Below are 5,731 nucleotides of genomic sequence, written 5' to 3' on the forward strand. Positions count from 1 at the left end.
GGTAGTTTCTTCCTTTCTCCAAATCATGGACTTTGGTGCTCTTTTGGAAAATTCAGGTTTGGAGTGAACTGGCTGAGGGAAAGGAGGTAATGACTACCACTAATAAGGGCGGAACACCTGCAGCTTACTGAGTATGAGAGCAGCTTTCAAGGCCAGCTCATTCTTAAGTCCTGAGCTAATTGGGAAGATAGTTTATAGCTGAGTGAGAAGAAGGGGCAGAAACTGCTCTTCTCTTCATGAATGTTCATGGTAACTCTGTGGCTGATTGGAAGATCCTCTGAAGGAGCTCAGAAGTAGAAGCTTTAAATATAAAAATAGGATCAAAGTTACTTAGCTTCCTCTTGTAAGATGCTATGCTCATTTGCTGTCCTGCCGCAAGGAATGTGCTTTGTGTGTGCTCTGAGACTATACTGAAGCTATACCAGAATGCTAAAAGCCTCAAGCTTTTAATTGGTTATTTGCTCTAAAATATTTTTTATCTTCATTTTAAAACTTCTAAAATTGTTTTGAAACTTTGTTTTGCTCTTTTTGACCTCTTCAGCATCTTTAATAAAACATAACCTTTCAGACTTCTTCACATAGTTGTGTGCTCATGTTTGTTTTCTCTCTCTCTTTCAGAGGCCTGGGAATTCTGGAAGTTGTAGTCCAAAATGTAATGTTGCCAGATGATGTGCATCTCTTTAGCTGATCAGGTCAGCTAACAAAGAAAAAATGTTACATATGTTCTATCTAAAGAATATTTTAAATGCACCTAAATTTTTGCCATGATCATTTAAAGAATCTTATACCACAGCAGGAGACAACCTCTGGTTGAGATGCTGGAGAGGCTGCCAGCATTAGAATATAATCAATTCAGAGTAAGGATGCAAAAGGGAAAAAAAACCTTGAACTCAGCCTCATTTATGAAGTTCACTTCTTGTGCTATCACTGTCAAATGTGCTACTGTCTCATTTTTAATATAAAGCCTGTACACAGAGTTTGAGGCAATTTTGTCTGTGTTTCTTCAGCAACTTCCATTTCTTAAAAGCACATTATGCAGCATAAATAAAATGGGATCCATTTAAACTTACTTCATGGCATAATTTTAATGGATGAAGATTTCAATTTGCATCTTCAACAGCATGTCACTATAGCAACCTGCTAAAATACATTCCAGAAAGCCCCAAATGGGGCAAAATCAGATTAATTGTAGACTCCACATAATATCCTATTTCTTCACTTTGCATACTTAAGGGGGAAAATGTTTCCCAAGCTGTAGTTAATTCAGAACATCAATAGGCCTACATGGTGGCATTATTATATGTTACCATATGGGTATTTGTACACATGAACCATCTTTTCAACTGCATGATGGTAAAGGAAATGATGTATAGCCAAACCACACCCTGTCTCATTATGTGCTTTTATTTTCCTTTCATTTCAGAGCATAACAAAAAACTCAGTTATTTCTAATTCACAAATTTTTATCCTATATAAACCAGGTGTAAGAAAATACTGTTATCTAAGTTCATTTACAAAAATTGGATTGTCTGTTCAGCACGTTTTTATCAATTAGTATCTTCAGGAGTACCAAGAGCTGCATCAGCTGCTTGATGAGTGCATGAGAAAGAACTTTCTTCCTTCAAACTCCGATACCTACACTGTGGCCTGCACTACCCTCAGAATTATTACCAGTTTCGACTCTTTCTGCTTTCAGGGATGACGCAAAGTCATATCTTTTTTAATGGGACCATATTGTTTAACTTATTGAGAGCACAGAGTGCTGTCCTCTGAAGATGCTGGCCACAGAGACTGGCGAAACATTAGGAAGAACAACCTTCAGAACACGGCCAAAGAGCCTGAAAAACCCACAACAACCATTATTGTGATGACTTTAAATGTTTGCAGATGTAACCAATTTTAATGGTTTTTATGCTTATAGCTACTTTCATTGGATTCTAATGCACTGGTTTTAAAAGTATCTGTATTATGTTTTATGATGATGATATGCCATCTTAGACATTACTTCGTATTACTTTGCAGGACATAAATTAGGACAGGGAAAGAGAGAGAGATGGATGAATGGATGGATGGATGGATGACATAATCTTTATGGATACAAGAACCAAGAATGTGGAAGGAATACATGCCCCCCCCCATCCTTGGTATCCACACAATTGTACAAATTTCATCTTGTAAACACACTCAATCCAAACAAGACATAATGCACAGTGCTGAAATATCAAGACAGAAATTCAAATAGAATGGCTAGTATCCTGTTGCCTAAATCTGGAGGTGAAAAGAAATCACACAGACATTCCTCCTGCTGTAGCAGGCTACTTGCCATACTTTTGTTCTCACATTATTTGCAAGATCAGTCATGCAACTGATCACCCAATGGGGAGCTTGTCAAAGTGGACACCTGATTCACTTCTGCTCCACATTTAATAATAATAATTGTGTGCCATCAAGTCAATTTTTACTTATGGGAACCTTTTCCAGGGTTTTCTAGGTATAGAATACAAAGAAATTGTTTACTATGCCCATCTTCAGGTGTGCCTTGGGACTTTGTAGCTTGCTTATGGCGATACAGACTGTGCTTTCTCCTGGGAGGCACAGTGGGGAATCAAACTCCCAATTTCTTTCTTTGCAGCCAGATATCTAAACCACTGAGCTATCCAGCCAGCTGTTCCACATTTAGGCAACAGGATATTAGGCAATACTAGGGTATACATTCTGTGGTTGTTGGATTCTTCAGTGAGTTAGGTATTTGTCTGTAGAGGCAGACATTACAAGTGCAGTTACCCACTGTGCATGACAGAAGAGCCAGCCTGTATGTCCGGTCCGCTGACCAGCTCCTTCACTTGTCAGGCCACCATTATTGTCCTCCCTGGATAACACGAGTGTAGCGAACAGCCGTGACCTCACCTGCCCGTCACTGCTGAACAGTGATGCAGGAGCCAATGAGTGAACGGAAGGCGGAGCCAGGGGGAGGGACCAGGATAAAAAGGTTGGTGGATGGAGTCTGAGGGAGAGAGAGACAGTGTGTGGCTTAAAAGTGAGTTAAAAGTGAGTTAGAGAACTGTAAGAGTGTAAACTGAAGCAGAGGGTTAAAAGAGTTTTGAAGTAATATCCTAACTGATTCAAATATAAGTGATTTGCAGCCTGTAATTTACCCCAAGAATATTTATTGATCATTAACTTCCCTGATTAAATAAAAGACTTAGGTTTTGACAGCACATGTGTTTCAGTACTCATTTGATATTAAAGCATTAATATCTGGTGGCAGCGAAGAAGAAAGAATAGCGAGAACCTCGTGAAGGCCTGGAGGATAGGGACCGGAGAGGATCGCGAGAACGAGACTCTCTGGTCTCACGTTAGCAGCCTGGGAGGAGTGGGGAGGAACTCACTATTTAAGGGAGACTCCTCCCTCTGCTCATCCTCTTAGCTTTTGGCTTCAGAGGATAATGGAGCTTGCAGTTTGTTGGCTTTACAAACTGCGTCACTGGTGTTCAGCTTGGAACCTCGCTTGGAGAATGGGGAGCTGCATCAGTACCCCCCCACACATGGTTTGAATTCTTTTACCCGATCCCACTTTGGGACAGGTGCCTACAGGATATTTTAAACTTATTTTGGTTTTCTTTAGAAGGTTTTAAGGGAAAGGGGAGGAAAAGAGCAGCATGGGGAAGGCGCAGTCACCGGGCCGAGCTGCCCGCAGCTGGCACGGACACCGCACAACAATCAGGGAGTGTGTGATTTTAGTCTGGTTATTTAAAGAGAGAGAGAGAAGAAAGAAGAGAGACACAAATCCATATTTGGTTGTGTGGGGTGATTAACTCAGGAAGGGGCATGGGGGCCTAGTTCGGACACTCGAGTGGGTGTGCTTCCTGCCCCCACCTCCCATCTTGATTGGTTTTTGGTGCAATTTTTCAGAATTTATAATTGCTCTCCTCATTGTAGTTAATAAATCCATTGGTGTTAGTCTGATCCAATTTAATTAGGCTGGAAATTAATTTAGTAGTTACAGTTTAGAACATAGTCTTTGGTACAATATATATTCATTAAATTAGTAGATCCATAATTGCAGGTGGGTGCACTGAAAGAGTGTTTTATTTGGAATAGGTTTATTGGAATAATAATAATAATAATAATAATAATAATAATAATAATAATAATAATAATAATAATAATAATAATAATAATAATAATAATAATAATAATAATAATAATAATAATAATACATATATGTGTGTATACATATACATATACATATACATACACACACACACACACACACACACACACACACACACATATATATATATATAGAGAGAGAGAGAGAGAAAATTTAAATAAAATAAATAAATATATAAATAAATTTGAGGTTTTCTATAGAGTATGCATTTTATTTATAGTAGTAATATTGGTATTAATTTCTTTTAGCCTAGCAGAATAATAAATTGATAATAATTGAATATTAATAATTTTAATAGAATAATAATATTTCTAATTAATAAGAATAGCAATACTAGGCAATGATCAGTAGATAAATACAAAAAGTATATAACATATAAAACTAATAATAAAATAATATAAATAAATAATTTTTTTGTGTTTGTCCCTTTCTTAGATGTCATGGTCGTACGCAAACCTGACCTCCTATTGGGACACAAGGTTTACAGAAAACCACCCTACACAAAAACTCCAAGGCATAATCAAAACACTGGTAGACTGTGCAAATCGGAACTGTGAAGCTCAGTTTCTCAGCACCAAACTCAACCAACTGAATTGGGCCCTACAGGCAAATTGCTACTCCAAAAATGAAATCACAAGAGCCATAAAAACAAGAAAACAACACCAAACTGAAGAAGAAAAACAACCACTCACAAATAAAGTATTTATGCCATATATCAAAGGGATCACGGACCGCATGGGGAAACTTTGGGGAAAAAACACAACCTACAAACTGTATTCAAGTCCACCACAAAAACACAACAAATGTTACGGTCAGCAAAGGACAGAAGGGACCCCTCACCACTGCGGAAGTATACTGGATACCTTGCAGTTGTGACCAGGTATATATTGGAACCACAAAATGAAGCATCCACATGAGAATCAAAGAACATGAGAGGCACTGCAGACTAAAATAACTGGGAAAATTTGCAGTAGCTGAACATGCCCTAAAACAAGCTGGACATGAAATTCTATTTCAAAATACTGAAATACAGGACAACACCAGCAATCATTACGTCATACTGCACAGGGAAGCCATTGAAATCCACAAAAACCAGCAGAGCTTCAACAAGAAAGAAGAAGGTTTAAAATTCAACAAAGCTTGGCTCCCAGCACTGAAAAATACAGTGTGCAAAAGGTCAATGAACTCTACCCAGCCACAAGGACTGGTGATCACTACACACAAAAGACCAGCTAATGACACCCATCAATCACAGTGACAGATAATCTCTCCTCCTTATCACAACAATACATCCACAACAAAAACACACTGATCACCATTATCACTCATCTCCAGAAAAGGACAAAAGCTGATCCAACAGCTATAAATACTCAACTCCCAAACAAACTGCACCAGAGCACAGAGTGCTACTCTTGTCCTCTGAAGATGCCAGCCACAGAGACTGGTGAAACCTTAGGAAGAACAACCTTCAGAACACGGCCAAAGTGCCCGAAAAACCCACAACAACCATTAGATCCTGGCCGTGAAAGCCTTCGTGAATACATCTAAAGTAACGGC

The 5,731-nt window shown here is 38.6% G+C and overlaps 1 long non-coding RNA gene across 1 annotated transcript; it reads left to right on the top strand.

The window, feature by feature from the left end:
• The first annotated feature begins 554 nt into the window (after positions 1–554).
• LOC144589653 (uncharacterized) lies at positions 555–5,478 on the top strand. Its single transcript, XR_013545901.1, has 2 exons — positions 555–692; positions 4,610–5,478. It is a non-coding gene; the product is annotated as an uncharacterized LOC144589653 (long non-coding RNA).
• Positions 5,479–5,731: the final 253 nt, after the last annotated feature.

This window comes from Pogona vitticeps, chromosome 5 (genome assembly GCF_051106095.1).
Source record: "Pogona vitticeps strain Pit_001003342236 chromosome 5, PviZW2.1, whole genome shotgun sequence".
Taxonomy (NCBI): Eukaryota; Metazoa; Chordata; class Lepidosauria; order Squamata; family Agamidae; genus Pogona; species Pogona vitticeps.